The 26,133-nt window shown below is 42.6% G+C and overlaps 1 protein-coding gene across 6 annotated transcripts in view; it reads left to right on the top strand.

Annotated features, from left to right (window-relative positions):
- Positions 1 to 26,133, top strand: part of LOC122806846 (cyclin-dependent kinase 17-like) — a 2,140,137-nt gene that overhangs the window by 1,610,521 nt on the left and 503,483 nt on the right. The gene's annotated exons all lie outside the window — the stretch shown is intronic.

The raw sequence follows: 26,133 nt of genomic DNA, 5'->3' as shown, positions 1-26,133 counted from the left end.
CACCCTGACAGCTTTCAGATCCCTACTCTTTCCAGGACAACTGCTAATAAAAACAGACAAAACCACAGTTATGTGATTCAACAACAAGCAGGGGGGACCCACTCCTACCCACTCTGCAGGTTATCCATGGCCCTGTGACACACGGCTTTGGACATGCAAGTCCATCTGCAAGCACAGTTCCTGCCAGGCAAATAAAACTCACTGCCAGACTTAAGCAGAAATCTCCTAGACCCACATGAGTGGCAATTGGAGCCCAGCACCTTCATCCTTCTGATTCAGAAATGGGGGACCCCAGAGGTGGATCTCTTTGCCTCTCCCTACAACCACCAGCTCAGCAAATTCTGTACCAGGAATCTTCACTGCAGGGCCTGGAAAGTGGATGCTTTATCTTTTAAGTGGGTAAATCAATCTATGCCTTTCGCCCTCTGCCCCTTCTCTCAAGAGTATTACTCAAGATAAGACAGGACAGACCAAGGACAGTTCTGATTGCCCTGGACTGGCGACACCAGCACTGGTACCCACTCCTGCAGAGCCTGTCACTGGTGCCACCCTGGCACCTACACCAGAACCCAACCCTGCCCTCTCAACAAGAGGGACAGATTTTGCACCCACAACTGCAAACCCTAAATCTTGCAGCCTGGCTTATTCCTTGAATTCTCCCCCAGCAACCCTAAGCAAGTGGGTGCTGGTTGTCATTCTCGAAGCCAGAAGACCCAGTACAAGAAAATCTTATGCTCATAAGTGGAAAAGGTTCTGCTCCTAGATTCTGTCTAAAGGAGAGGACACAACTCTGCCCTCCCTGCCTCTAATCCTGGATTACTTAGCAGATTTACTCCACAAAGGCCTGTCCTTCTCCATTAAGATATATGCCTCAGCCATTTCGGCTCATTACAACACTGAGAGACCTCTCTTCTCACACCCTCTTATCAAACAGTACCTGAGAGGAGCAAAGAACTTAAGGCCACCAAGGAGAGCACCCACCCCTGCTTGGGACCTTAACTTAGTACTGGAAAAGCTCACGCTTCCCCCCTTGAACCTGCTGCATCAACAGACTTAAAATTTCTCTCTTGGAAAACAGCCTTGCTTCTGGCAATCACTTCAACTAGAAGAGTGTCTGAGCTACAAGCACTTATGGCTGTGGAACCCTTCATTATTTTCCATGCTGACAGGGCTTCCCTCAGAACTAACCCTTCCTTCGTGCTTAAAGTGGTGTCCAGTGTGACTCTCAACCAATCCATCCATTTGCCAACTTTCTTCTCTAATCCTCAAAATAAAGGGGAAAGAATCCTGCACTCACTGGACGTGCACAGACAGCTCAGATTCTACCTTGATAGGAGTAAGCCCTTCAGAAGATCTGACCAGTTACTAGTCAGCTTTGCAACAGGGGCAGAGGGCAAGGCCATTTTAAAACAAACAATTTTCAAATGGATTGCACACTGCATCCATTTCTGCTACAAGCACCATGGGAAACCAAACCCTCAGAGAGTCAGAACACATTCCACTAGGGCAACATCTACCTCTACAGCATTTCTCAGGGTAGTCCCCAAACAGGGACGTCCTGGAAGCTGCTACCTGGATTTCAGTACACAACTTCACCAAGCATTGCCATCTGCCTATCATTTCCAAATCCAGGGCAGGTTTTGCAACAGCAGTCCTGTAAGGCATACTAGCCAGCCCTAACTGTTCTTGACTGCCTCCACCCTTCTTTAGATTTGGGAATCCACCCGTGTGTGATGACTGCAACAGTGAAACACGAAGAACATAGTACAGTGTTGTACACTTACCGTAAATGTCGATGTTCGAGTGTATTCACTGTTGCAGTCTTGGTTTCCATCCCTCCAGCACCCTGTTTTTTTTCTCTCTCTCTCTCTCTCCTCTCTATGGCTATTACTGACCCCTTTCAGGGGTATTGGTATTTACTTTTTACTGGTGGCATTTTTTCCACCATAACTTATTGCCCTATTTGGGGGGCTCCAGACATTTGGGGCAAGAAAAGCTGATGTAATGGCATTGGCTGCCTATTTTTATACCCCTGATGACCTGATGTCAGTCCTGGAGCGACAGCATTCGACGCAGAAATAGTAAGTCACTGGTATTCGGGCCGACTGAGGGCTACCTGCAGGCAGATAACCTAAGTGTGATGACTGCAACAGTGAATAAACTCGAACATCTACATTTATGGTAAGTGTACACAACTGTACATTCCTGTTCCTCCTTGCTAGAGGAGGATGATTGCTTCATCTAGTTTATTGCTCTAACATTGCCACTCCTTTGAGTGATGGTTTGGTCCTTTTCCTGCCTTTTGCAGGGAGTTAGAAGACACTTTTTTTTTCTTTGGTATGCTTTTGTAGCCTTGTTTCAAGTGTCCTCAGTGAGAAGTTAGTGCTTCCTGGGTTGTTTTTGCACCTTTATTTCAAGAGCATGTACTGAGGCTCTCTGTGAGTAACTTTGAATGAGGTCCCCTCATTTAGGAGGAAACTTGCCTTTTGCAGCTCTTCAGTCTGCAGAGCTTGCCTAATTTGATGTAGCAGCCAAACAGTGGAAGGAATAGAGAATCCTCCTCCTCCCTCTTGTAGGAAGACTGGCAGAAGGTTGCTCTTTCTGGGTTTTTTTTTGGAGCTTCCCACTGAAGAACCTCACTGTTCCTAAGTTGCAGTCCTATATTGCTGTCATGTGCTGTTGATGAGGCCTTCTTTTGGCTCTCAGTCAGTGCTTGCCCTTACTGGACCTGAGATTTTACTTATATTATTAGTTGTCCCTTCCCTCTTAGAGCACTCAGCAAACCTCAGCTTGATCGCCTGAGTGTAATTTGAGCCTAATTTGGATCTGACTGATCATTAGTGGATGTGATGGCTGCAGTATTATTCAAGGGCAATGGCAATCCTACAACTGGGGTTTTTCTTTAGTTTCATAACAGCCTACATGTTGTGGACCTGGAGTTTTGGTCCTGTTTATGGGGCTCTATAGCAGTGGGTTTTCCCCATCAGACCTTGGGTGTTCCAGGCCATCATTTTAACCATGGAATCTAATTTGTGTTCTTTGCTACTTTGGCCTAGGTGCCTTTTGGACAAGGGGCTAGAACGCTGTCCTTCCCCTTTCAGAAAAGTATTGGTGATATGCAACTTTGCTCAGCCCTTGGCCTTCCCTCCATCAACCATGGTCATCCCTGTTACTAAAAACATGCTGGCAGTTATAGTAACCATTTGAACAGTCAGGATCCACTACTCCTAAAATACTGAGACAATAGCTGAAAGATCAGAATTGTATATACCTAGAACAAGATGCCATTTCGTAGAAAATTCCTTTTTCTCCTGGGTATAGCAATCTCGGAGTTGGTATGTAGAAGTTTGATTTTTGTGGGTGCTGCAAGGGGGTTGCTTGTCCAGCCACCCCACCCCACACAAAAAGAAGTTCAGAGGAAAAGAGAAATTTTTGAGATTGTCTTCTCCTGTGTTTTTCGTCTTTTTTTTTTCTCCAGTTTGTTGGCACTCGGCATTTTGAATGCTGACGTTTCAGTAGGGAGCCAGTGGTTATTCTGACTCACTCCTGGAGTTGCAACTTGAGACCTGTCATTTTGGTCTTCCTGAAGTAGTGCACTCAGTAGTTTAGCCTTTCTTCCACATGGGGATCACAGTTATCCCCTACTCTTGACTGTTTCTTGATAGGGAATAAAGGTGTTTTTTTTTTTCCATTTTGGGACTTGGGATGTTCCAGTGCTTCTGTCTTCCGTATCTCATTGTGCAATTCAAAGGTGAAGATTGTATTCACTGTTGGCCAGGGGTTGTTCACGGTATGTACCATGCTGGTATGCAACCCCATCAATTGAGAATTTGTTTTAAAATTTCAGCTTAAAAATAATCAGTTTTGTTGCTTTTGGGACTCAAAACTCTATGCACCTGCAATTGCTCTGAGTTCTGATTTCTGTATTTAAAAAGGAAAAAGACTGCTTACTCGAGTGGACTGAAAAAAGGCCATTCTTTTTGATGGAGAATATAGAGAACATGCCTTACTTTATTATAGGCTCTTCTGCCTTTTTTGGGAGGATGTTAAAATAGCACTTCAGTCATAGTTTGGTTGGGAGTCTAGACAAACCAACAAGCAGCCATTTCCTGACTCCACATTTGGCACGTCCAGCCAGCCTGTAGTATCATATGTATTCTTTTCTTTAATACAGTTAATATTTTGGATGGGGGGAATTCAGTGGGTTGCACTGTCTGGTAGCAATGAACTAAAACACATTACTTTGGTTATCTGAGGTGTACACAATCAAAATAGCTGTAATTGGTAGGTAGATTTGTGTCTGTCTGTCTGTGTGTGTGTCTGTGTGTGTGTGTGTCTGTGTGTGTGTAGTCACACTTCGCTCTCCCCCCAGACAGGCATAGTATATTTGACAGTAGTGGACTGAAATACATTACTAGGGGCCATTATTTATTTATTCCTTTCAGCACAAACATTGGAAGCTTACACTGTCAAAATGGCAAAAATTAGTTGGCATGTGCACATGAGTGGGGGATTGCATTGAGTTGCGGTGCATGTTTATGGCAGCAGTGAGTTGAAATACATTGCTGAGGATTTTTTTTCACCAACATCTGAGCCATGCACAAGGTGGAAGTAATTAAGCATGTGTGCATACAGGGGAGTTGCAGTGGGTTACATTGTGAAAGTGTGACTGCAGTGAACTGCAGTACATTATTCTTGGTCATTCATTCAGAACCACATCTGTGTGTACAAAGTTGCTATAACTGGTGGGCATGTGCATGCATGAGAGTTGCACTGTGTCTGCCAGCATCAACTTCAAATGCAGTACTGTGGCTGTTTTTATTTGAGTGTATATATATATATATATATATATATATATATATATATATATATATATATATATATATATATATATATATATATATATATATATATATATTAAATCAGCGAACACTTAAAAAAGCGAACGCTGATTTATCGACCCCATGTAAGCGAAAGCTTACAATCCCGAATACTTAGAACAGTGATTTTTTTCCCAGGGGGGAAAAATCGCTGTTCCAAAAAAGAAAAAAGAAAAACTTTAAAATATTCCATAAAGTGGGGGGGCATTGACCCCCACACCCCCATACGTGGAGGGCTGTGCCCCCCACCCCCCCTATTTAAATATGCCAACTCCGAGATCAAACTACAGTGACAAAAATTGCAAAATAACAAAGGCAGACAAGCGATTTTTTTCCCAGGGAAAAAATTCTCTTATATGACGTTTCGGTATTTTGCTGTTTCGTGCTTTCAATTTCGATCAAGCGTCTTTGATCATATAATAGGCAACCTATATATATATATATATATATATATATATATATATATATATATATATATATATATATATATACACACACACACACACACACAGACACACACACACACACATATATATATATATATATATATATATGTAGTTAGTGGCTGCAACTGGTCACATGTTTGCATTAATGGGAGGGTGACGTGGGTTACAGTATACATATCTGACAACTGTGAGCTGAAATACATTACAGTGGCCATTTTGATCTATACATAATGACATAATCTGGCCCAGTAGCAGAGCTAATCACTTGGCTGTGTTGGATTCTGTAACCATCTGGATATACCAAGCTGATACAAGTATACTTTTTTGCACTTGATCTTTTTCAGTGATAGTTAAAACGGTACCACATTTGTATATTTGCTTCATTGTTTATTGCTGGCCTCTGTCTGTCTACATTGTTTATTTCTCAGGGGTTAGTTCAGTATCTAGTTTCACTGTGGGGATTGCTTTGCATTCTGTGGAGTCAGCCTACCTCAGGTATTAGCTATTGGTCAACACCTCTGTGGCGATCTGATTGCCTGAGGGTTTATTTTCTTTGTTGTACTTCTGATACAGAGACTTAACATTTCTGTGAAATTGTGCTCAGTAGCAGAGCTGATATAGTAGAGCTAATTACCTGGCTGTGTTGGATTCTAGAACCATCTGGATATACCAAGCTGATACGAGTATACTTTTTTGCACTTGATCCGTCTCAGTGATAGTTAGCAAAACTGTACTGCAGTTGTATATTTGCTTCATTGTTTATTGCTGGCATCTTTCTGTCTAAATTTTGTTTTTCCTGCCCTCCCACACAAGTGTTGTTGTACTCTTAAACTTGGTGGCTTTGGAATTGCCCTCCCCTGCTGTACATGTGATTTTCTCCTCCCATTCCCATCTTATTTGCTCACTCAACTGAGTACAGTGAGATCTTTTGGGAAGAACTACCCCCTTGCTTTGATTTTGGACAGTCCTCCCAGTCTCATCTCATCAGCTCGGTCTGTTGTGTACAGAGAGAGCATTTGGGAAGGCCAATCCCCTTAGTTTCTTAATTTTGAATTATCTTCTGTTTCCTAATTCTCGACTTAAAGAAAATGTACACTTTATTCAGCTTCTTTTACTGTGATAGTGTCCTTCCTATTTTATTACCTTATTTTTGCTGCATGCTCTTGTGTTCAAGTGCATTTATTCTGCTGTATTTATTACTTCTTAGTAGCCTGATTAAATCGTTTTGGTTTTAGCACTTGTGCTTCAAGCCAGTTACTTTACATTTAAGAAGGTTTTTGAGGTCTACACTCTCGTGGACAAACCCTTATCAAAAACCCTCTCTCCATAAGATCCGCCCAAGTATTTGGAACAGTATGTCTGGACAATTCCTGTCAGTTTCTCCTGCCAGTGTGGTCAACATGGGCATACTGAGATAGTGTAGCAACTGCCTTATGTTTACTGACAGTCCTCTTCTCCTAGCACATAATTATTTTACTTGCAAGAAATGCATCTGCATCAGTAACCTGGAATCCATGCTGTCTCACACCAAAGTCAGTACTCCTGACAAAGAGGAGATTGCCAACACAAACACCACACCATTCACATCACATAGCCAAGCACAACACACACCCACCTATGCAGAGGTCCTCAATAAAAAACTTGTGTAAATAGCAGAGACCTCCAAAACACACTCACAAACATTCCACACACAACACCAGACACGTCACACAGCAGACAGCACACCAGTGTCTCACAAACACAGCCCCATAAGGCAAAACAATAAACTAACAGCCCACAAAGCATAACAATAAATCAAGTATACTAGTCATTGGAGACTCAGTTGTGAGACACACCGATGTCCCCCTTACCAGGCTCAACAAGGAGGTCACAGTCATTTGTCTGTCTGGTGTCAGAATCCGCCACATCACGCACGCACTTAAGTCTCTTCACAATTACAAGTGTGACTCTATCATTGTTCATGTTGGTGTGAATGACTTGGACATACCTCCCTGGACTATATGAAGAGAGATGTGATTGAGCTCTGAGTATGTGTCACAGGCAGGTATGACCCTAGCCCTAAGCAGCATCCTGGCTTCACCAAGAATGATACCACAATACTAACAAAAAATAATTGACTTCAATAATTGGCTTAGTTTCTGATGTCATTCCAATGGAATCCAGTATCTGTATGCCTGGGGTGACATGGTTGATAGGCCTCGATGCTTTGCCAGAGATGGCCTCCACCTGTCACCACTGGGATTCTGAATCCTGGCCAAGGCTCTTGCCTCCCCCATTGTGCCTTTTTTAGGCAGTGTCCCAAAGACTAATCTTCCAACATAAGAGTTGTCAAAAAACAAACTGAAGGTCATGCTGCTTAACGCTAGGAGCCTTAACCTGAAAATGCACTCACTGGAGGCTCTCCTTGCACTGGAAGATTCCGGTGTCTGTGCGGTCACAGAAACTTGGTTCAGGGCTGAGGAGAACACCCCTGCCTTACCAGGCTATATCTCATTCCACCCATTCTGACCCAAAAATTAAGTTGGGAAGACTAAGGGTGGTGGCGTCTCTATTTTCATTAAGAACAAGCACACCACCAGACTGGTTTGCCAGCATGATGCACTGAAACTACTCCAGATGCTGTAGATCAGGCGTTAAAGGTCCTATCCAAGCCAAAGAATACAGCTTCCATGGGACCTGATAGTATCCCAGGCTGTATTCTGCAACATCTCCAGCAAGAACTAGCTTTGCCATTAAGCATCCTGTTCAACCACAGCCTAAGTACAGGTTTCATTCCAGTAGAGTGGAGAACTACCATTGTCATCTCCTTGCACAAAGGTGGTGCCACTTCTGACCCTGGAAACTATTGCCACATTAGCTTGACAAGTCTGAACTGTAAAGCCATGGAGAGTATTATTATGGATCTGATTAACAAGGACATAGGCTATCTTCAAGCACTGCCCCCCCCCACCCCCAGTTCGGATTTGCCAAGAGCAGATCTTGCCTGTTGAACCTGGTTGACTTCTTTGAGACTGTCAGTAAGCCCCTGAATGAGGGAAAGTCAGTACATACAGCTTACCTTGACTTGGCCAAAACCTTTGACACAATCCCCCCTCGGGCTTCATCGAAAAGCTAACACAGCTTGGCCTAAGTCCCTGTATCATCAGGTGGGATGCCAACTGGCTCACCAGCAGGACCCTCAAGGTCAAAACAGGCACCTCCACCTCTGATAGTAGACCTTGTCACTAGAGGAGTTCCCCAGGGATCTGTACTGGGACCCCTACTGTTTGGCATCTACTTCTCAGAGGTCCAGGCAAAGACAAAAAGCCTGTGGCTGACCATGTTTGTGAACAACTGTAAGTTGGGTGCTGCCATTGACTCCCCAAATGATGTTAGCATACTGCAAGAGGATCTCCCAGCAACTAATGACTGGTACCAAAGTCATGGCCTCAAGTTAAATGCAAAAAAATGTATTGTCATACCATTTGGCAAAAACATGGCCCTATTGATTACCACATCAATGGCAACCCCCCTAAGCACACAACCTGTGGTGAGAGACCTGGTACTCAGGTTGACAACAGTCTCACATTTGACCATCATGTAGCAGCAATGGTCAGCAAAGCATTTTACTTGGTTCTGCTCATAAGTAATGGGATTGCATCAAGAAAAAAGGAGGTTATTACCTCTCTACACTCCTCCCTCATTAGACCTGTAATTGAGTATAACACCCCGTTTGATGTGTACCTCTCCAAACATCTGCACCAACTGGAAAGGCCACAGAAGTACCTCACAAAGAGAATCCATGGCCTCCAAAACCTGTCCTATGCGGACAGGCTCAAATCACTATCACTTTACTCTATATCGTACAGATTGTTCAGAGGTGATCTGTGTCTTGCCTACAAGGCAATCTCGGACCCTGCCCTACTAGAGATGCTCCATATCCATAGGTCTAACTCCTCACGCATTAGCCACTCAAAAGGCCTGAATGTAATATGCGGCAAAACCTACTGACAAGAGCGATAGGTGCTGACTGAGGTTTCTTTTTGGGGATAAACTCTTGTCTAGGCTTGTAAGAGCCCCAGGGCCATTAGCCGAGTAACCTCCCATGATCCTATGACATTTCAGGTGTACACAGTCAAAGTGGATAAAATTGGATACAAATGCAGTCTATAGATGAAGGTGACTGGCCTCTGCTGCTTTCTGACCACATTTAAACAGTCAGTAATTGTTACTTTACTGGAGTAGTATGCGTTGAAGTGAAAACATCCAAAATGTATTATTATGACCATTGTAAAAGCAGCCATAGCCTCCATTAACTGTAGGACTTAGTGATCTGAACTTCTTTCTGGTGTGGTCCTGTGGCTGCTTCCATGGTGGTGGTGTACTGCTTGAAACTTATTCCAACCATAGGACCATTCAGGAATCCTGCGTTAGCTGCAACATGTATGTTCTTACTGTATCAGCTAAGTTGTGACAGTACCTTGTGATAAGTTCTGAATACCTTTCTACCATGCAGTTGTATGTAGAGGACCCTCCAGACAATCTCTATTGTTGGCATTCCCTCCGAGTTAAGTATATAGTACCATTTTACTTGTTGACAATGGGTTGCCAAATCAACTTTTTTTTTTTGAGTTTTCAGGAAGATGTTTTCTAATGGTTGGATGGATAAACTAGCAGAACAGGAGATGAACATGCTTATGTAATCAGTATGTCAGTGTGTGTCATAGGTGCATGTCCATCCTCAAGTAGGGGAGTTTCCTGAAAACATTCCAGATGCTGATTGGAGGAGAGTATGAACACATCAAAAGATCTGTCATAGAGGATTCTCTCATTGATCACCTGTTTGGTGAAAGTGCATCTTATAGGTTCATAGGTAAGTACTAGGCTATTGGCCCTAAGGCCTATATAAGCCTAGCTAAAAGAGGTTCCCTGACTTTCACCACACAAGAAAATTATTTTCCTTTGACGCTGTCAAGCAGAGCCACAGAAGTGAGACCCGGAGTGAATTTCCTTTTTCCCATCCAGTTGTCAAGATTTCTCTTAGAGAGCTTATGAGGAGCTTTGCTTGACATGAATGGGTAGTCTGTTCCAGAGCATGGGAAGTCTCTGGAACAGGAATCTATCCCTCCAGCCTATTCTGTTTATTGTGGTGACAAGGTTTAGGTCCCTGGAGTGTGTGGCCTGGAGAGATTGGGATTTCTTTAAGTGTAGCATGTACATCAGATCTGGGTTAGACCTGGTTTTGTATGTTAGGCAGAGGTCGCCTCTGAGTAGGCGATATGCGACAGAGTAGAACTGGAGTTTTTTGAGATGGTCTGCGTATGGTATCTGTTTGAGGCCGGTAATCCTCTTAGTGAGGTATTTCTGTGGCCTTTCTAGTTGTTGTAGATGTCTTGCGAGATGCATGCCAAATGGGGCATTGCACTCTGTAATGGGTCTGATGAGGGATGAGTAGAGAGTAATGATGACCTCTCTTTTTCTGGAGGAGAACCCCTTTGTGATGAGGTGTTCCACGTAGAAGGATTTCCTGAGTACTGTGGCGACATGATTATCAAAGGAGAGACTACTATCCACCTGTGTCCCAAGGTCTCATCACACTTTTGGTGTTTAGTAGGCTACCGCCTATGTGGTAGTTCATGGGTATGATGTTTTTCCCAAAGGGGATGACTATGCACCTCTTGGCATTAAGCTCTAGGCCATGACTTTGACACCAAGCATCAGTCTCAGTGAGGCCTCTTTATAGAATGTCCACATCCTTAGGCAAGTCTATTATGGCTCCTAGTTTGCAGTCGTCTGTGAACTTCATTAGCCAGAGACCTGCTGTATTAGCCTGGACTTGTGAGAAGTAGATACTGAACAAGAGAGGATCCAGGACCAAACTCTATGCTACTCCACTTGTCACTGGTCTGAAGTCGGATTTGGAGTCGGCTACTTTCACTGTGTGGGTTCTGTCAATGAGCCAGCTGGCCACCCATCTTGTGACATAGGGATTTATGACCTGTCCAGTGAGTTTATCTGTAATACCAGAATGGGGGATGGTGTCGAAAGCCTTAGCGAGGTCATGATAGACTGTGTGCACCACCTTACCCTCGTGTATGGCTCTGATGACTGCTTCAGAGAGGTCAATCAGGTTTAGGAGGCATGATCTACCTTTTACAAACCCAAACTGAGTGGGGTCCAGAATTTGGAGGTTACCTGTGTCTTTATTTATAAGCTCCAGGATGATGCATTCCATGGCCTTGCAGACAAGACTCGTCAGGCTAATGGGGTGGTAGTTCCTGGGGTCAGTGGTGGCACCCCCTTTGTGGAGTGGGATAACCGTCGATGTGTGCCATTCCATAGGCACAAAGCCTGAAGTGAGGCTATGGTTGAACATGATACTTAGGTGGGGTGCCAGTTCGTTCTGTAGTTCGTGCAGAACACAGCCTGGGATGTTGTCCGGGTCCCATGGATGCTGTGTTCTTGGCTTTGGAGAGTGCGGTCTTTACTTGTGCATCTGTAAGTACAGGGGCTTTGCAATTTTCTGGTATGGAGATGGGCCCTTTGGGAGGAGTGGGGAGGTGAGGTAAAGTTTGCACTGAACCTGTCTGCCAGGATGTTGGCAATATCAGTTTGCTCAGTAAATCTAGTGCCATTGTGCTGTAGCATAGAGCTAGTGTTGCCATTGAGATTCTTGACATAGCTCCAGAATGCTTTGTGGTTGTCTTTAGAATCCATGGTGATTTTATTTTCGTAACTAGCTTTGGAGGATTTTATAAGGGATCTCAGCTTCTTACTGAGGCTGACCAGGGAGTTCCTGCAATCATGGGATTTTATTATTTTTTTGCAACAGTTTCTTCATTCTGTTATAGAGTTTGTTTATGGCAGGAGACCACCAGATTGGCTTCCATTTTTTGGAGGATAGCGTCTTGGTCCTGTTGGGGATGGCACGGTCCATGCACTCGTGCATGTGCTTACACAGTGCATTTGTATAGGATTCAACAGTCGTGCCTGTATTTTCCATCTGTGTGGGTGTCGTAAAGTTAGCCACTTCTGTCTTAAGAAGCATGAAGTTGGCTTTGGAGAAGTTTTTTTACAGTGGTTTCCTTAATGGGGGGTGGGGGCGGGATATGGATGTCTAGGGTGATTAGCTTGTGGTTTGATCTGACCAGCAAGAAAGTGACCTCTGATGTGGAGCATCTGTTACTCTTATTGGTTATGACCAGGTCCAGGATGTTGCTGCCCCTGGTGGGGGTATGGACAAGCTGATCCAGGGTGTTGGAATTGATGAATTCCAGAAAACATTGGGCAGATGAGTTAGTACATGAGTAGTTTTCCCAGTTGATGGTGGGGTAGTTGAAATCTCCCAATATTAGGGCATTGGGCTGTACCTTAATATTATCCAGTATATCGAGAAACATGGAGTGGGTGTCCTGGGGCATGGCGAGGGATCTGTAACAAGCTGCAACCTGAATTGTAGTCTTGCCCAGTGTTAATTGTACTTGGATAATTTTGGATGCATTATATTGAGCAACTAGCCTGGAGGTGTGGATATCCTTTATGAGTATGGACACACCTCCTCCTTTAGTGTTTCGGTCCAGGTTAGGTGGCCGAAAGGTGTGGTAAGAATTGTAGCCTGATAATGCAGGGGTGCTATCTGGAGCCCTAAACCAGGTCTCTGTCACTGCACAGATGTCGATGTTCTCTATATTAAGGAGTGCCTTGAGTGAGTGCATTTTGAGGTTTAGACTTCTAGCATTGAGTAGCATTACCCTTAGATTTTGCTTTTGTATTTACTGTGGTGGTGAGTTTGACATTTGAGCTTTGCCTAAAAAAGGCACTGTAGGGGAGGCAAGAGCCTTAGCCAGTATGCGGAATCCCAGAGGTGACAGGTGCAGGCCATCTCTGGCAAAGCATCGTGGTCATCTTTTACAACAAAGAGTAAAAGTGTTCAGGAGTATGAAAGAAGTATGATGATAGAATAAAAATTGTGAAAAGATGTGCTGTTGCTGCCTATGTGGATGAGAAGTTGCATGATTTTAAACAAACTACAGGAATGGGAAAAGACACTACCTCTTTTTTCAAGTAACTTTTAGTAAAATGATTTCAGCACTTGTTTGTAGATGACAAATCAGGAAACCTAAAAAGTCAAGGGTTAAACATGATTTTAATGAATAATTTAATGGGCATAGCCTTTTTTGACTATATTTTCATGTAAGAGCTGTCAGGATAGTTGCTTTTCCTACTGATCTGTTTAAGGGTTGAGGAAGATTGGTTTTGGAAGTCTCATGCTAGGGTGGGGCAAAGGGGGAATAACCACCCAGGGACCAAACTTTTAGGAGGCATGAGCTGTAGATCCTTATCAGTTTTCAGTGCGTTACCTGCCAGCATTGTGTTTGCAGTAAGAACTGAAGCGCTGTAGAACTTTATCTATTCAGCATATTACTAGGATTTGGTTTGCTTTTGTTTTTTTTTTTGTTTTTTATAAACAAGAAACATCTTTATTAAATTATCAGTTATCACATAGGCAGCCATACATTTATATAAATGAAAACAAACCATATTTATATATTTTCAGACATTATACATCACTTATAATCCATCCGGTCATTGTAAGTCAAACATTACATAGCTCATTCAAATCCTGCCTTCTTTTAAACCTTATTCCCCTTCTAAAACCTTATTCTACATGTATTATTTCCACAATTCCTATTTTTTTCTGTGTAATTTGCTCCTGCCCTTTAGTAAAGATCCCATGTCCAGTTGTTTGATCTCTGTTACTATATACACTACTTCTAGTCTTCTTCTTCTTTCGGCTTTTCCCAGTTAGGGGTCGCGAAAGCGGATCACCTTGTCCGCTCATGATTGGCAGTGGAGTTTTACAGTGTCGAGTTGCCAGCCTGGCGCCCACCCTTCCACAGGTTGGCACACACATGCATGCACTCATGCCTAGGGCCAATTTAATGTCCAGTCCACTTACAGCATGTCTTTGGGATGTAGGGCACCCGGAGGAAACCCACACGACCACAGGGAGGACATGCAGACTCCGCGCAGAAGGAACCCCAGCCGAGGATCGAACCGGAGAACCTCTTCCTGTGAGGCGGCAATGCTAACCGTTGCACCAGTTGGTTAATACTTTGATTTCCATTTTCTAGTAATTGTTTTTTTGGCAGCCAGCATAATTAGACTCAACAAGGCCTTACTGCAACAAGGTAATTCCAGTTCAGTGTCATAGCTCCAAAAAGTAATTTACTTAGTTAATCAATTTGCTCACTCAGTATTTTTGATAGGGTAGACTGCAGGGAATGTTTTTAAATTTGACAATTCATTACACTCCCAAAAAACATGTTCCCAATTACCTCTTTCTTCCCCATCACACCTCCAACATATGCAGTCAACTTGAGGAAAAATTCCTTGGAGTCCACTTGGAGTATAAAAATACCTCTGTAAACACTTCCAAGCAAAGATCCTAAATCTTTTACACTTTGTTGCATATTTGGGAGTCGTATGTATACCCCCCATTGTTTGTTTGTGAATTGCTTATCCAGTTTCTCTACTCAATCCTTTCTAATCTCGTGATTGATTCTTATAATCAAAATGCAATATTTTATATGCTCTACTTTTTTTTTTTTTTTTTGTCTTTTCAGCTTTTCCTGGTTAGGGGTCGCCACAGCGGAACTCTGGTCCGTTAATGATTGTCAGTAGATTTTTTATGGTGCCGAGTTGCCAGCAGGATGCCCAACCTTCAGCGAAGGCACACCCATTCACGCATGTCTTTTGGAGGTCACTCGACCGTGGGGAGGACATACAGACTCCACACAGAAGGCACTCCAGCCTGGGAATTGAACAGGAGAACCTCTTGCTGTGAGGCAACAATGCTACCGCTGTACCACCGCGGCTTCCTATTTTATATGCTCTACTAATTATCCCTTTTAAAAAGCAGCTTCTGTTCTAGATTCTGCCAAAAGCTCTACCAGTGCTGGTCTTAGACTTAGGATCCCCTATTTTTTTCCCTTTGTCTGTACTCTTGATGTCAATCCTTGATGGGGAAGGCAGTCTTTAGCCTTGGCCTCTTCAAATTCTGTAATCCTTCTTCTCTAATTATTTGCTCCCAATACCTTGGATCCTTTGCCATTTTTCTCCAGTAAATTCTGGCCTCCCTTGCATATTGTCTGTATCCCTAATTGCAGTCATCCCCATAGGCAAAAATCTTCTTTCTCCATTCCCATGCTGGCTTGGTTCTTATAATATTTCTACTACTTTATGAATATAATATTCTGTATGATTATTGTTACCCTCCTTAAGGATCTGCATCCAAAATCCTGGTCTGTCCTTGTTTCTTAAGCTTTTCCCCTGTTTCATCATCATCCCTTTCCACTTTGAATTACAGTTTTCTGCTTTTGCTATGTAGAAGGGTCTTAACTGTTTAGCTCTGAAGTACCCCTTCATATCAGGTAATTCCAAACCACCTTGTTCCGTTGGAAGGATCAGCTTATCCCCACTTCACTGTTGCTGTCTTCTCCTCCCAAATCCTTCAACTCTCTATTAATTGCTATCTACAGCTTGTCCTCTAGTTAATTCACAAAGCCCCTTAAGAGTTTTTTGCCCTTACTTTGAAGTAATGTCGATTCATACAGACAACACCACTGTCAATCACTGTTATACACTTCTTCAAGAAAAGGGAGGTTTTAACTTTAAAAACCAAAGATACTGGACTACAACGAAAGGCACCTCAGGAAACTTCTGGATAATAATCAAACCAGACTCCAATTATTTAATAAGGGAGTCTGGTTTGAATATTATCCAGGAGTTTCCTGTGGTACCTTTCGTTGTAGTCCAGTATCTTTGTTTTTTTGTGTTTTTTACTGGACTTTGCTCTACCTTTTAGGTTTTAACTTTACCATTCCTAATGCCTTATGCAGTTTTCTGAGGAAATGGGTAACAGACCAAAGTCTCTTGCCTTGTTTTTCAGTGCAGGACATTATGGGGGACTACAGTCCTGTAGAAGACATCCTTAACAGGTTCATTGCATTCAACCTTGTGTGAGTGGGCAGTTTCTTGGGATATGGTCCTTGACATTTTGAGGATTCAAGCAATCCTTGCGTAAATTTGTGTACATCCCTTCAAATTCGAAGTTCAAATAAAAGTTATTCTGGTGGCTTTCTTCTGGCTGTGCCAGTTTTATTGCCTCCTGCTTCAGAAGTTGTCTAATGACTACTTTGACCTCATCCTCTGGAAATGAAGTTGAAATGTCATGCTTGGCCCGAAGTTGTGGCTATTGCCAGGTTTGGGGCAATCAGTGGTGGTTCTGTTATGCAAGGTTTCTGCCGTGGCCATTTGTGTAGCACAATGGAATAGTTTCTAGGTATGATCTTCTGAAAATGTTTTCTCCTTTTCTTAGACTAATTGCTGCTGTTAGGAGCAGGTCTATGGTGTTTTACTGAAAGTCTGTTGCTCTTTCATTTCAGTTTACTGTAAATTAAAGGGTAAATTACAGTCCTACTTGGAATGTATATTTTCCTTAGACAACTTTTATTTTATTATTTATTTTATTTATTTTACATTTGTTGACCGGGCTAGTCTAGCTGGATATATATTCATTTTCAGTAGAGGCCCGGGGAGAAAAGCTCCACACAGATATACAAAATTATAAAAAATATTGTTACATAGTAAATAAAGGATTAATAAACCAAATAAAACAGGAAGTTAATTACATTTCAGAGATCAAAACACCAAAGAAAAGTAACAGTGAACATAATATTGCTTAAGAAAGCTAAAAACAGATATAATACAGTAAGTGTTATGTATAATAGTTCACATCAGGTTGAAGGATTTAAACAATAAGTTGATTAGAGTTTAAATAGTGTCAGTCTTAATTACAAGACTAAGCATTTAAATGTTTGAAAGTTTGGTTAGAAGAGAAGAAAAACAGGGGTGAAGAGGGTTGTTAGTCAATGCTACTACAAGGGCATAGCCAGTGCTTTTGGAGGTGTTTTTTAAGTTTTTGTTTAAAGAGTGGCAGGGATGTAATTAGAGTTAGTTCATTGGGTAACAGGTTCCAGTTTTTTCCCACTGTGTTGGTAAACAGAGAGTCACCAGCTGTATTGTTAGACTTTAAGCTAGCAAGGAGTTTGCTAGATGAACGTAGGGAGTTCAGATTATTATATGGGATTTAGAGTTTTGAGAGTATAGGGGTATTATTGGGTTGGTAAAATTTCATATTTAATATGACCTCCTAACCTACAATCAGCTCTGCCTCTGTCATTCTATCTATTACCTCCCCAATAAGTGCCCTGCCCTCAAAAACCTAGTACAACATCACTCAGCCAAATGGCCTCTTAGATCATCAAGCAAACTACTACTAGAAGTCACCAACAGCTACAGTAGCTTTGGAGATGCACTACATAGTAGTTCAGTGGCTAAAAATGGAACTCTGTCCCTACAAGCATTCAAAACACATCATCCAAAGCCTCCTTTAAAGACCTCATCAGGCAACATCTCAAGGAATGTTGGCAGTGCCATGATTGCTCCCCAGGCTAGTGAAAGCGGATAACACATAATCTAGAGCACTTGATAATAGTTTTCAGTCTTACTCACAAACACTGGATAATCTACAGTGTATGTACTGTATCTGTGTACTATGTATGTATTCTACCTATGTTCCAAATTTCAGCTGTACACCACAAATCTATTAATTACCTTTATTTTTAAAATTAATATTTTTTTGTTTGTTCTCTCCACTGTAACTGTTTATGTGCCACATACCACTGTAATTTGTGTGTATACTGATCATGTCTAAATAACTAAATGTGTCTGTAATTTTTCTTTGTGGAGCTTTTCTCCCTGGGCCTCTGCTGAAAAAGGGCCTTTTTGGCTCAGTCAGACACCCCCAGTTAACAAATGTAAAATAAATAAGTAAATAATCTCATCAGCACCCTCGCTGAACTGACATTAAAGCCCTTAATCATGTTCTTACTGTTTATTCTTCTCTTTACCTGGCTCTTATCACTTTTGCAAAGCATATGTTTTCCTGCTATATAGTATGGAGAACCATTTCTTATTTTATAAGCTCTGTTTCTCCAGGGATGAATCCAGTGTCCAAACTGTTAATTCTCCTATTTACTTCCTCCCTTAGTTTAATCTGTGACAGCCTTTTAAATACACTTGATTTCAGAAGGACTGTTGAGTATTACCTTCCGTGCACTGCTTTTTTTTTTTGCAAGGCAGGACAACTTTCTTTGCTAAAGGAGGAGTGCAAGCTACTTCTAGCGTAACAACTATATTAATGTTTCAGTCTGTTTGTATCAAATTCCTGGTCTAGTCACCCTTATTCTTCTAGGGCAGCCACTGCTTCAGCTGTGTATTTGAGGGCTGTCCATCCAGGATAGCTGTTCAGGTAGACCTGGACTAGTGCCACTTTTTTTTTTTTTTTTTAATACTGTAGTTTTTACACACCATGTAAGGGCAGGGATGATTTTAGATGGGTAAAAAAAATGAGGACTCCTCTCCACCTTTCGTTTGTTTATATGGCTCTGTGTTTTGTGCGATAGGCTACCATGATGATGGACGCCTGAAGAGGATAGAGTTGTTAAAATGAAAGCTTCATAATGAAACTGAAAGCATTCTTTGTCATTTGCTATTCTGTGCATTACTAACACCTCACCATCACTTTTGCGTTGTGTTTTGTAATCTGCTACAACTTAAAATGCCCCAAATGGGGGCTGCTACGCCACTGTGATTTTCTTTCAGTTTGCCTGTCTTTTACCAGTAATATCAGTGTATTTAGTAAAAGTGTTTTGTTTTTGATTTCACTTTCTGGAGCGTTTCTCCCCGGGCCTCCGCTGAAAACAGGATCTGTGGAACCTAGTCGGACTTTCTCGGTCAACAAATGTTAAATAAAAATAAAAAAAAATAAAATAAAAAATAAAACTTATACTTCTCTTGAAATTGTGTTATTTCCCTTTTACTGAATTACTGATTTGTGCTAACTGTAAACTGCTACAAGGTGTTTTATGGTGCACATAAAAAAATTCCAGGCAAAGCAATTTTATTGCAGTCCTTTGTTAGGTATTCGGAGCCATGCTTCCATGTTCACATTAGCTTGCACATCATCCCTTGCATTGTTTTAATTAGGTGTGTAGTGTAGCACCTATTACTTGGATACCTGTGACTGAGCTTCAGATACCTGAGGGTGCATTTTCAAGCAGGTTCTTAATATTCATACTTTTAACTTTATGCAGGTGTGTGCCAGAAAGTCTTGCAGTATACATGGTCCCTTCTCTTCATACAGAGATTTTTGTAGCAGACACTCTTAACTAACCACAGCAAGACACACACTCAGGATGTGTAATTGGGCCACTGAACTACCAGTAAAAACTATAGAAAGTGCGGATGTTCATCGTGTTTCACTGTTGCAGTCATTACACTTGGGTTATCCTGCTGGCAGGCTACCCTCAGTCAGCCTGAATTCCAAAGTCCTGGTCCAGCGTCGGTTGCTGTCGTCTCTTCCCTGACGTCAGTGCGCCAGGTATATAAGATGCAGCCGACGCCATTTTTTTCAGTCTTTCTTGCTGCGCGGTGCCCGAAGCAAAAGCAGTTTGCAAGTGCCGGTCAGCCGACTCCTGAGATTTTCGAAATCGAATTTCAGAACCAAAGTCTTCAATAAAGCTAAATACCCAGTTGGGGAAACTTTTTCTTGCTCCAGACCAATGTCAGTAAAAGTTAACAATTGTATTTCTTGTGGGAATCAAATACCTCATAAGGATTTTCACTCTTACTGTATTCCTTGCCTAGACCCTGACCACGACGTTGCTAGTTGTCGGTTTTGTGCTAGATTCAACCAACGCACTATTAAGAGTCAGTTTGATTTTGCTTTACATTACTTTGGCCGAAGGTTTAACTACATAATGCCATCAGAACAACCAATGACCGGAATTCATAAAAAACACAAAGACTAAGAAAAGGACAGGCATCCGAGGACCAAAACTGACAAAGCCTCTTCTAGGCCAGTCTTCTGTTCTCAGTGAGGCATTTTCGCAGCCCCTGACACCCACTAACTCAGAGCCACAGGCCGCCTCCGACTCCCACGTGGAGACAACTAGGCCTCTGGATACTCAAGGTATTGGGCCTATGGAAACTATTCCCTCAGATGGGTCTGGAGCCGCTGAGCAGGCATCGGCTTCTGAGGGTGTTTTCAGACCTTCACAGCTTACTATTAAGTCCACTTCAGCAGCCAAGGCAAAGTCTAAAACACCACCAAAGTACAGCATTCTCCTGGACAGTCATCCATGCCAAAGAAACAGATGCTTATAATGGCCGAGGACCTAATTACTTTGATCAGGGGTTCCCATCCCCCTCCTGATAAAAGGCCTAGGCAAGACACTGACTATGACTCCTCTGACCAGGTTTCCATTTCCTCTGATTCCTCTTCAGAACAGGGATATTCTCTTCCTATGAGGACTCTGATGCTGAAGAATCTATCCCTTCAGCCTCTCCTCTAGAGGATTACTCTTTTGGGGAAACCCTGCACATCATGAGGGAGCATTTCCATTGGGAGAGCCAGGATTATTCAGAATCCAAGAAAAGGCTCGGAGACTTTCTTTTACTGCCTCAGCACAGGCCCCTTGCTATTCCCCCTGTACTAGATATTGTTGATGTTTTTTCTGAATCTAGTTTGTCTCCTGATTCATTACCCCCTGCACCAGTCAAGCCAGATGGGTACTACAGGGTCCCGGACTCTCATAAATTTCTTTATAAAAACCCTGCTGCTGACCCAGAAACAATTTCTCAGGGTCCCAAAGGGGTGAAGGCTTCCACTGCGAAAAACCCTGTTCCCTCTGATAGGGATTCCAGAGCACTGGATAGATGGGGGAAAAAAAGTTTACACTTCCGCTACTTTAGCTGTAAGGGCTTTAAATTGCCAGTTTCACATGCTTAAATATCAACAATATCTAATGTCTTTGCTCAAACAGAAAATGCTTACAAGCTCAGAATGTCCTGACAATAAGGAAATGCAGGATTTATTGCATGCAGCTGAACAAGTGGGAAAGCATACTCTGCAATGTGGTTCTGATTCATTAAAGGCTTCTTGCAGAGACGCAGTTACAGGCTCTGTCATTTGAAGGTATGATTGGTTAAAAGAGCAGAGTTTACCTGATCATGTTAAAACAAAATTATTGGATGCTCCATTACAGCATGATACTTTGTTTGGTGTTAAGGCAGAAGAGGTGTTAAAGAAAATGGAGGATAAAGCAAAATCAATGCAGACAGTAAAGGATTTCTTACAGGTTCAGCCACCTAGATTTAGCAGGAACTGGCCTTCTAAAAATTGGTCCTTTCCAGTGTCAGACAGGCCACAAAGAGGCCGATACAGGTGCCCAAGAGGCAGATCTCAGCCACAAGGCTCATACAGACCTAAACAATGGGGTGCTACAGCCCCCAAAGGCAGAAAAGACAAAGCACAACCTTATAGGAAACGGTCACAATGACTTTCCTCTACCAAAGCCAAGCACTTACCTTTTGACAGCACCCTTAGGGGGAAAACTAGCACTTTTTTCACAAAATTGGCACATGATCACCCAGGACAAATGGGTACTGACTATTGTTTTTCAGGGTTACAGGTACCACTTTCACACCCTACCAAAGTCAAAAGGTATGCCAGACCTGCCACAAAACCAATGGGCAGAGGCACAAAAGCAAATTTCTGCTCTCATGGACATGAGAGCTATTCAAAAAGTACCCCAGCAAGAACAGGGGCAAGGATTTTACTCAAGACCTTTCTTGGTACCCAGAAAGGACAAAGCCTGGAGACAAATACTGGACCTGTCAATTCAAAATACTTTCCTGGATGTTCCAAAATTCAAAATGTTGACACTGCAACAACTTTTACCCATGCTGGGCAAGAAGGCTTGGCTAGTTACTTTGGACCTCAAAGAGGCATACCTGCATGTCCCAATCAGACAATCTTGCAGAAGATACCTCAGATTCATAGCTGGCTCAATGCATTACCAATTCTCTGCACTGCCCTTTGGCTTATGTACTGCGCCCAGGGTCTTCACAAAATGCCTGGCACTAGTAATTGCTTTTTTCAGACAAAGAGGAATTCAAATATATCCCTACTTGGACGACTGCCTTATTCAAGCAGAGAGCAGGGACATTCTACTAAAGCATCTGGCGTTTGTAAAAGAATAACTAATTTGCCTAGGGTACACAGTAAACGAAAATAAATCAAAACTAGTGCCCTCTCAAGAGATAATATTCTTGGGTGCAAGCTTAAATACAACTGCCCAGATGGCTTATCTCACGCCAGGCAAGCAAAGGCAACTGACTCATTACTTTCAAATGATGGCAACAAAGACCCAGCTACGTGCAAGAAAAATTCTGCAGGCTTTGGGCTTCATGTCATCTTGCATTCTGCTAATTCCATATGGAAGACTGCATATGAGGAAGCTACAATGGTACCTAAAAAGTGTTTGGACTCAACATTGCCACAGCCTGGAAACAGTAATAACTCTTATTCCCTGCCTGCAACAGGAGTTTCGATGGTGGGCACTGGCCTGTCACCACAACGGGGGACAGCCTTTCACTTTACCCACAGCCAGGCAGACACTAACAACAGATGCATCAGATTATGCCTGGGGGGCACACATGGCAGGAAAATGTATTCAGGGCACGTGGCCCACGGACCAAATGCATCTTCACATCAATCAAAAAGAAATACTGGCTGTACAGAATGCCCTGACAGCCTTCAAGAACTACTACATCCAGGACAACTACTACTAAAGATGGACAATACTACAGTTATGTGGTACATAAACAAGCAAGGGGGCACACATTCCTACCCCCTCTGCAGGCAAGCCGTGACTTTGTAGAACACAGCACTGGCCTATCAAGTACATCTGCAGGCACAATTCCTGCCAGGAAAGAAAAATACTCTGGCAGACGCACTAAGCAGAAACCTCATGGACCCTCACGAGTGGAAACTAAATCCGCAGGTCTTCAGCATGATAACAAGGATATGGGGATGCCCAGACATACATCACTTTGCCTCCCCTCACAACTACCAACTACAGGGATTCTGCACAAGGACTTATCACTCACAAGCATGGAAAGTGGATGCTCTATCTTTCATCTGGTAAACCCTAACAGTTTATGCCTTTCCACCACTGCCTGTCCTTCCCAAGGTGCTCCTAAAAGTCAGACAAGCGAAGCCAAAAATGATTCTGATTGCCCCAGACTGGCCACGCCAGCACTGGTACCCAATCCTAAAGAGCTTGTCTCAAGGCCCAGCCTGGACATCACCTCTAATTCCTCATCTTCTGACTCAACAAAACAATCAGATCCTGCACAGCCAACTCAGAACCTTAAATCTGGCTGCATTACAGATAATATAGCCACTCAGAACACACCTCTCTCTAAAGCTGTTATGGATGTCATTTTGGAAGCCAGGAGGCCCAGCACCAGGAAATCTTATGCAGAAAAATGGAAGAGATTCTGTGCTTGGAACCAGGCACAAGGACTTGAACCACTTGTTCTAAACATTCTTCCGATTTTACAATATCTGATATGCTGGACAAAGGCCTATCCTTCTCATCAATTAAGATCCATGCCTCTGCCATTTCAGCTCATTACAATAGGGAACCACCTATTTTCTCTCATCCACTGCTAAAACACTACCTCAGAGGGGCAAAAAACATAAGACCCCCAAGGAGAGCACAGATTCCTACATGGGACCTCAACCTTGTCTTAGAAAAGCTTGCACTACCTCCTTTTGAGCCAGCCAATACAGCTGACATAAAATTCTTATCATGGAAAACTGCTCTGCTACTAGCAACAACTTCAGCAAGAAGAGTCTCAGAGTTACAGGCATTAATGGCAGTGGAACCTTTTATCATTTTTCATCCGGGCAGGGTTTCTCTAAGGACAAACGCGACATTTATGCCAAAGGTAGTATCCATTGTGGCTCTTAACCAAACCATTCATTTGCCAACATTTTATCCAAATCCCCAGAATAAAGGGGAGAGACTTCTGCACTCTGGACATACACAGGCAGCTATGCTTCTACTTGGACAAAACAAAAGCTTTCAGAAAAACTGAGCAACTGTTTGTAGCATATGCTGCAGGATCACAAGGAAAGGCTATCTCAAAGCAGACTATTTCAAAATGGTTAGGACACTGTATTCGTTTCTGCTATGCACAGCATGGCAAGTCAGTGCCTAAGAATATTAGGCCACATTCTACCAAGGCAGTAGCCACTTCAGCAGCCTTTCTCAGAGGAGTACCAACCAAGGAAATTTTGGAGGCTGCAACTTGGAGTTCTGTGCACACTTTTACCAAGCATTATCACTTACCTCTTTACTCTAAATCCAGAGCAGGCTTTGCTATTGCAGTTCTGCAGGGCCTCATAGCCACTCCTAATCCTGTTTAGACCCAGCCGCCCTACCTCAGCTTTGGGATTCAACCCAAGTGTAATGACTGCAACAGTGAAACACGATGAACATAGTACAGTTGTGTACCTACCATAAATGTAGATGTTCGAGTGTATTCACTGTTGCAGTTCAGGTTACCCACCCTCCATCCCCCTTTCTTTGCTGGGACTTATCTATACTTCTCTATCCTATACAACCTATGTGATGTATTTGCTTGTAGATGAAAGTATTGTGTTTATTGTACCGTATATTTTTATAAGCAATATGTATTGCCCACCTTCTTGGGGGCACCTGATATCTGTGGCAAGAAAAACTGAAGAAAATGGCATTGGCTGCATCTTATATACCCCTGGCGCACTGACGTCAGGGAAGAGGCGACGGCAACGACGCCAGACCAGGACTTTGGAATTCAGGCCGACTGAGGGTAGCCTGCCAGCAGGATAACCCAAGTGTAATGACTGCAACAGTGAATACACTCGAACATCTGCATTTATGGTAGGTACACAACTGTACTTTTCTTCAACATGCTACGGACTGAGACACATTCCTTTCAGACACATTAACAAATCTGAACAGGAAGAAATGCTGGTGTTATCATGATTTGTGCCAGTAAAAATGGAAGTGGAGGCACTCAAAGGTATCAAAGCATATCTAGACACTTAACTCCACCCTTTATGGAGAAAATTCACGAATGAAGGTAATTACATGAGAGGGTAGAATTGTCGTTTAAGTTTTTGTTCAGCATTTGTTAACTGAGTAAATCAACTTGATCTAAGAAGCATAGCCGTGGTGCAGCAAAGGGGACAGATGCCCTGAACAGAAGGTGTTAGGAGGCACGATAGGCTGAATTGTTTTCATTTACATTCCTCACATGTCCTCTACAGGGTAGTGGGGCATGAGGGCATTAGGACCTGGAGCTCATCTGCACAGAAAGGAGTGCCAGATCGGGGAAGGAAGCTTTTTTTTTCTGTGACTGAGCCCCCCCTTGAGTTAGGATGCGAGGCTTAGCCTTTTATTATTATGAGTTTATGTGCATGTTTCAAGGTCACACAACAAAAAAATGTAAGTAATACCTTTAGACATGCTTTAACACACTAAGATTAAATTTATTAATATCTAAAGGAGTGGGGTAACTTGTTTATTAGACAAGCCGGTGCCGACCTGAACAGTTGAACCTACTGTAATTCCATATCCTTTAGGATACATGAGTCAGCAGGGCATCACCCTGTTTGAAGCTTTCTTTGTATTGAGTTTCTTGATTATTTTTTTTAGGTCAACTGAGGTCTGAATCTTCTTATTCGGGAAAACATTTGCAGTGAATGTTGTTTGACCCTCCCCATTCTTCCCATCCTTGTTCAAGGATCTGGAGTTTCTTAAATAATTTTGTGTGTGTTTGTCTGACTCAGATCTCTCTTATTTTTA

Source organism: Protopterus annectens, chromosome 7.part0, assembly GCF_019279795.1.
Source record: "Protopterus annectens isolate FY-2018-M chromosome 7.part0, PAN1.0, whole genome shotgun sequence".
NCBI classification, from domain to species: Eukaryota; Metazoa; Chordata; order Ceratodontiformes; family Protopteridae; genus Protopterus; species Protopterus annectens.
The sequence above is the reverse complement of the archived record's forward strand: the minus strand, read 5'-3'. Positions and strand labels throughout refer to the sequence as shown.